The following is a 7,420-nucleotide window of genomic DNA, read 5'->3' as shown; positions in this document are numbered from 1 at the left end:
AGGTATTTCCACAGCCCAGGTGAGCCCCGACCGAGCTGATCCAGCACTTCATAAAAACCCAGCAGGGCCGGGAGCTGCCGACAGCAGCAGGAGCTCCTCGGGCTGGGATGAGGGAGCCAGGGCTGGATCCTGCTCCCCCATACCCTGCTCAAGGTCTCTGGGGTTGGAAGGGACCTTACAGACCATCTCATCCCAACACCCTCCCATGGGCAGGGAACCATTCACTAGACCAGGTTCATTTAAGCTTGGATTTTCACTGGAGCAAGGTCAGGGAAAGGCTGTCCCCCCACCAACCCAGTCATTCCTAAATTGCCCCCATGGCTGCAGACCTGCACCTGCCAGGGCCCATCTCAGTCCCTACAGGCTCAGGGATGTTCCTGTGGAGCTGCAGTTACACCGGCTTAGCCCTTCCTTAGCCAACGTCCTGCTTGTGCAAGGACTGAAATAACCCAGCAGAACCCTCTGGCAGCTCTGCAGGGAGGGTTTCTCACTCACTCCACCTGCCTGTTGTGGCAGCTGAAACTTCCACACTTGGAAGAACGAGTGGGTGACATCTGCACTACCCCAGCCCCAGCAAGGAGGAATTTTATCTGGGCATCAACATGACAGTGTGGGCCCTATCAGTCTTTCACAGAATCACTAAGGTTGGAAAAGACCTCTAAGATCATTGAGTCCAGCCCCTGACCCTTCCCCGCCTTGTCCCCCAGCCCAGAGCACTGAGTGCCACATCCAGCCATTCCTTAGACACCTCCAGGGGTGGTGACTCCACCACCTCCCTGGGCAGCACATTTTGTTCTGTAACCACCCTTTCCATGATGAAATTCCTCCTGACATCCAACCCGAACCTCCCCTTCTTCTCAGGCAACAACAGTTTACGGAACTCAAGGCACCTTGAATTCAAGTGCCCTGTTCACCCACAGGCTCCATGCTGCTCCTCAAAGCTCTGAGACACTCGGACACCTTCACCGCTCAGCCAGGAAAATTATCAGGGTCAGTTTATTTTTCCCAATGCACCTGTGGGCTGGGGGAGGGTGACAGACCCTCGTGGCTCAGACAGTGGGGGAGGACAGGCGGTTCTCTCCGCTGGCACTTGGTGTGGCCGTGTCTGCCCACACGGGCTGTGTGCTCCCTGAGGGCTGTGTGCTCCCTGAGGGCTGTGTGCTCCCTGTGGGCTGTGTGCTCCCTGTGGGATCTGTGCTCCCTGTGGGATCTGTGCTCCCTGTGGGCTGTGTGCTCCCTGTGAGATGTGTGCTCCCTGTGGGATGTGTGCCCCCTGAGGGATCTGTGCTCCCTGTGGGATGTGTGCTCCCTGTGGGATGTGTGCTCCCTGTGGGATGTGTGCTCCCTGTGAGATGTGTGCTCCCTGTGGGATGTGTGCTCCCTGTGGGATCTGTGCTCCCTGTGAGATGTGTGCTCCCTGTGGGATGTGTGCTCCCTGTGGGCTGTGTGCTCCCTGTGGGATCTGTGCTCCCTGCCCACAGCACCACGGCTGGAAAAACAACCAGAGGCAGGGCAGGCAGAGCTGCTGCTCCCCATGGCAACCCCCGGCAAACTCTGGGAGTGGGGTGGCTGCCAGAGCTCTGGGGGCTGCACTGGGCTGCTCGACGTGACCTGGGTTTGCGGGCGAGCTCGGCCGGTGCCCACAGCTCACCCTGCTTGGTGTGGGACCCCTGAGCTGAACAGAGCCCTCAGTGTGAGAACAGAGCGGGGCTCTCACTGAACAAGCCGCCCTGGCTTCGTTTCTGGGCACAGTTAATGAGCAGAGGCCGAGCAGCAGCTCCAGCCCTGCAGGGACAGGGGCCCTCGGACACAGCCAGGACCCCCAGCACAGCACAGTGTCTGCAGTGCTTGGTGCTAACACAGGGCCATGTTTGTAAGTGCAGACATGCAAACTCACACAAATCCATGAGGAATCATGGAATTCATTATGGTTGGAGAAGCCCTCTAAGATCATTGAGTCCAACTGCAAACCTCAGACTGCCGCCCTCACCACTGAACCATGTCCCCAGGTGCCACACCTACAGGTTTTTTGAATGTTTCCAGTGATGGTCACTGCTGCCCTGGGCAGCCTGTGCCAGGGCTTGACAACCCTTTGGAAGAAATTTTCTCTATTATCCAATTTGAACCTCCCCTGGCACAACTTGAGGCCGTTTCCTCTTATCTGTCACTTGTTACCTGGGAGAAGAGAATACTCCCCCCGGCTCCCCCCTCCTGTCAGGGAGTTGTCAAGAGCAAGAAAGTCCCCTCTGAGCCTCCTTTTCTCCAGGTTGAGCCCCCCCAGCTCCCTCAGCCACTCCTGGTGCTCCAGACCCTTCCCCAGCTCTGTTCCCTTCCCTGGCCACACTCCAGTCCCTCAATGTTTCTCATCACGAGGGGCCCTGATACCGTCGTGAGGCTCTAAGAATGTGTTGAATTACCTGCTTTCCACTACTATGAAAAGCCAGGAAAAAAGCTCCTGGAGAAGTCTAAGTTTACCTGAAAATCAAGCCAAACGAGTTTCCCTCCCCCTTTCTGTGCACTTCTGTCATGGAGTGAGTTTGAACGTGGAGGTATCGAGTTCGCAGCAGTTTAAATGTTGAACGTGGCCTGGAAAAGCAGAGCTTTTTAAAGGATTTCATTGACTGTTGTTTCCCCTGCGCCATCTCCCGCTTGTGCAAATGGCACGTCCCCCCTTCCACAAGTGCTCCATTCATCTGACCTGGCTACCAGATCTCCCAGAGTTGTTGGTCCAGCCCCGGTGCCTCGGCCTCATTAAAGGGTTTGTGTTTGGGGGCCGTGCTGTGGCTCCTTTCATCTCCCGGCCCCGGCCGGGCTATTTTTACCCAGCAGGTTCCAGGGCTGGGCCGGCTGCTGGGTCACTTCTCTGTGCCCTGAGTGTTTGTGGAGACCTGCTCAGCTGAGAACAACCTCAGTGCTCCACACAGAGCTCGGAGCAGACTCAGAGCCGAGGCAGCTCAAGAAATCCTCCCAGACTGAGGAAAACTCACCCAAACACACCAACCCAAAGGTGCACGGGCTGAGGGACAGCCCAGACACCAGACCCCTGCCAGCTTGTTCTCACAGAGCTTTGACGAGAAGAGATTTTGCTCTATTTGTGTTCCAAGGCTCTATTTGTGTTCCCCCTTTTGAGGGAGTTTATATCATTTGTCCTGGTTTGTGTAACATTCCCTCCTGCTCATTCCCCGGGAGCACCAGCTGCTCCCTGAGGGAGAAGGGACCGGAGACTTGCCTTCATTTCTCCCTCCCAGCTTCCAAACTCCCTTTAGAGGGCAGAGACATAAGTGTGCCTTATGGCACCATCCTCTGTGCCTCTGCCATGCTGAAGAGAGCTCTGCCTGGAGCCAGGGAACACATCCCACTGCCCCACCGTGCCTGGCTCTGCTCCCTGACGGCCTTCGCTGGGTGCTGGCCCTGCAGCCATGCCAGGCTTGGTGCCAGCTGCCTTTTCCCTTGGCCTGTGGGTCTCTGGAGCAAAGACAAGACATGTGCCAGGAGCACAGGTTGAGCTTTTCCAGGAGAGGTGCTGGGTCCAGCCAGGCTGAGCCTTGGGCTGCTCCCAGTGCTTCCCTACACAGATCTTGAACCTGTTCCACGGCTCTATCCATGGCAAACAGCTCCAGGAGGGAAACAAACAGCCATTGAAGTCAGCAGATTATGAGCTGGGAGCCACATCTCCAACCTCTTTTTCTCTGCACCATAAAGGTCAGCGATAACACTCCCAAATTGCATTTAAATTGCATTTTCTCAACCTGTCCCAAGAATCTCCACTGCTGTTGTTTGAGGAACCACTTGAAACCTGGGCAGGAAAACCCTCTCTGAACTAGATAAACTCTTTCTTTGTAAGACTTGGCCAGTTTTTCAAGTCCTGTTTTATCATCCTGTGCACCAAAATGGAGTGGCAGCTCGTGGAGAAAACAATATGAAGAAAATATACAGAAGATATACTTTCTGGTGCAAAAACCATGCAGATTTCTCGGCTTTGGAGGGCTCTGTTTGCAGCCTAAATCAGCTCCACTGCTCTCTCCACACATGGCTGATGTTCAGACATCAACTAGGAAGCAAATTCTTAACGCCAGTGAGTGAAATCATTGTTATTTGTAGAAGCAACTCATACAAAGCCAACAAAATGGTCTCAAACCCTTGTGTCTGTCAGTGCTGCCAAGGCAGTTCTGCAAAACACAATTATTTTGTATATTAAAACCTTCCTCCTCCTTTACCAAGGAGTTCCTGCCGCACCTGAACCCCTTGCCAGGCTGGGTAAATCTGACAGTTGTGGCTCAAACCACAATTTTTCAGTGTAAAGGATGTGGAGAACTGTTGCTTTGAACCACACACAGCACAAAGAGCTGCCAGTTGTCCTCATCCAGCCCATCTAAACCATGGATGTTGGTGTAGGTAAAGCTACACGACCCACTGGCAGGGCCCAGTGACACCCAGCAAACCAGGAAGCCTTTGAGAGTTACCACAGCTTTCGGAACACAGATGTCCACCTGCCAACAACAAAATTCAAGATCTCATTGTGGCAGCTCCAGGATATGCTCTTTCTGCCAAGCTTTCCCTCAGAATGCAACAAACACAAATCAAAGTGAATCCCAAAGGATATTCAGGAATCTCACAAGAGAAAATACACATCTTTACAGTCAGGTTTTCCCTTGTTCTCTCTAATCAAACATACAGGTCCCTAAGCAAAAATATTTCTGCAAGCAAGCACATATTTCTCTAAACAAATGTATATTTCTCTAAACAAACATGTATATTTCTCTAAATAAACGTATATTTCTCTAAGCAAACATGTATTTCTCTAAACAAACATACGCTGCATATTTCAGAAAAGTTAATATAAAATATCCATCCCTGGATTTCAGGATCCCCTGGTATTTTGAACAGCCTGTATTAAGAACTTCTGTAAGTTCTTTTCTGGTGGCTGGATGTGTAAAAACCTCTTTGTACCTGTTGCCCTCCCAGTAAATTTGGTAGAAACAGTAAACTGGCATTCCTTGCTGGACCCTGCCCTGGGGGGAGGAGAAGCCTCGTGGGATGCCCAGCTCCCCCCTGCCTGTGGGGTGACAAACCACCCAGTGAAACATGGCAGTGACGTCTGGATTGGAAAAGAGAAAACATCCCGAGCTGTCAGAGAGCAGCAGCTGGTAAATCTATACATAGGAAAACAAATACCCACGAGCTCTGATTGCTGAGCTCACAGCAGAGATTACTTACCTTGGCACGTCCACATTCAAGACATTGGGCTGTAATTCCTTCCCAGTGCTAAGCAAAACCATGTGTTCCTCTGGAACAAGGGGAAAATTTAACTCCAGGGCTGGGCAAAGAGTGAGTTGGACAAAAGGAGGCTCGGGGGGGACCTTCTGGCTCTGCAACTCCCTGACAGGAGAGGGGAGCCGGGGGGGTCGGGCTCTGCTCCCCAGGAAAAAGGGACAGGAGGAGAGGGAACGGCCTCCAGCTGTGCCAGGGGAGGGTCAGGTGGGACATCAGGAAGAATTTCTTCATGGAAAGTGTGCCCAGGGCAGTGGTGGAGTCACCATCCTTGGAAGAGTTCAATAAACATGTGGATGTGGCAGTTGGGGACATGGGTCAGTGGTGGCATTGGCAGTGCTGGGGGAATGGTTGGACTTGATGATCTCAGGGGGCTTTTCCAACCTTAATGATCCCAAGTGACCCTCATGCAGCCCAAACTACATGCAGAGGGAGCAAAACTGAGCTCATGCACTGGGGAATTTTTCCCTTCCATTAGGTGGCTTTATAAAGATTCCTCCTCCCTTCTTTCTCCAGATAAAGGCACATTATTTAAAATAAACCTAAAATGGTTTTAAAGCTGCTGCTCCCACCAGTCACCACCCAAAACAGCTTTAATTCTAGTTCACCATCCCAAGGTTGGTATTTGGTTGGTGTTGAAAAGCTGTTGCTTGATGTCACTGTCCTCATTAAAACATAACCCAGTCAAAGATAAAGAAAAGCACATAAAAAAGGAAGATTGGGAAACACGAGACGCTGGTCCCTGGGCTGTGCTCTCCACCATCCAGGCCAGCAGCTCCCCAGGAGTGGGCACAGCATCAGGGGCAGCAGCTGCCCGAGGCACCTGCCAAGTGCTCCTGTCACCAGAGATGCATCAGCAGCACCACAAGTCGACGGGAGCAGAGTTGGAGCGGGAAGAGCCAACAAAAAGTTAAAAAAAAGAGGCTCCAGTTTCCTGTCACTCTCATTGCACACAGATGTCACCAAGGCTGAAGCACACCCCAGCCAAAGGAGTGAAACCCTAATTCCCAAGGGATCCTTAGGATTAAGTCATTTACTCCAAGGTGAAGGGGAGGAGCATGTGCTTGGCAGGCGAGGGCAGCGTGGCCAGAAGGGCTGGGGATGAGGGAACACTCAAACATTGGGAGGAGGTGGTGGAGTCCCCAGCCCTGGAGGTGTCCAAGGAAGGACTGGATGTGGCACTCAGTGCTCTGGGCTGGGGGACAAGGTGGGGAGCAGGCACAGGCTGGACTTGATGGCCTCGGAGGGCTTTCCCAACCTCCCAGTGATTCTGGGATTCTGTGAATTTGGAAGAGGTTCAGTAGGATTTTGGAAGAGGATAGGAGAGGTGGTTTGGGAAAACTAAAGAAAACAAAAAAGAGGAAGTAATGTTTACAGAAGAGGTGTAACAACTACTCGGCAGAGAAGGGAGGGGCTCTGGCAACTCCTGCTGGTCAGAAAAATGTAGGATCAAAGCAGCATTTAGGGAGGATCTGCTCCCTTTCAAACTGCTTCAGTGAACCACACTCAGCAAAAGTGAGAGTGGTGAACTCTTTAAGCAGGACCTGCCATGTAACTGTGCTATTTAAAGATGTGTCAGTGTCAGGATAAATATAGGATCTGCTAGTAATGGTCCCACAGGTCACCTCGAATCCTCATGGGAATATTTACCGTGAGCTGCAGCCGAGCACAGCCAGGGCACTGCCACAGCCACAGCTCCTGAGGCAAAACCTCCCTGTGCCGCTGTGGGAAACTGCCCTGGAAGGGCTGGACATGGAGCTGGGTCTGGCCCAGCACTGAGACCCCTCCCAGGGCTGGTCCCACTGCCCCTCTCCGAGGGGATCCAGTGCACGGACCCGGCCACGTGTGGCTGTCACAGTTCTGCAGGAGATGGGGTGACAACCCCGAGGACCTGGACAAATTCCAGGCTGTTTAATTGCTTTCTGTCTCCCTGAATTCTCCCAGTGCTTCCCTTTGGGTGTGCTGGTCTCTGCTTCCTGCCACGAATGGCAGCTGGAGCTGGAAACCCCAGGATGGAGCTGAGAGCTGCTGAAGGTGCTGCCCTGACTGGAAACCAAGGACTTGGATTATACAACGATATTCCAGCCCATGGAGCTCGGGCAGGAGGCACTCAGGTGTACTATAAACAAGAAAAGCATCCTATTTCCCC

This window comes from Pipra filicauda, unplaced genomic scaffold, assembly GCF_003945595.2.
Source record: "Pipra filicauda isolate LSUMZ 115617 unplaced genomic scaffold, ASM394559v2 scaffold9_size5747161_pilon, whole genome shotgun sequence".
Classification (NCBI taxonomy): domain Eukaryota; kingdom Metazoa; phylum Chordata; class Aves; order Passeriformes; family Pipridae; genus Pipra; species Pipra filicauda.
The sequence above is the reverse complement of the archived record's forward strand: the minus strand, read 5'-3'. Positions refer to the sequence as shown.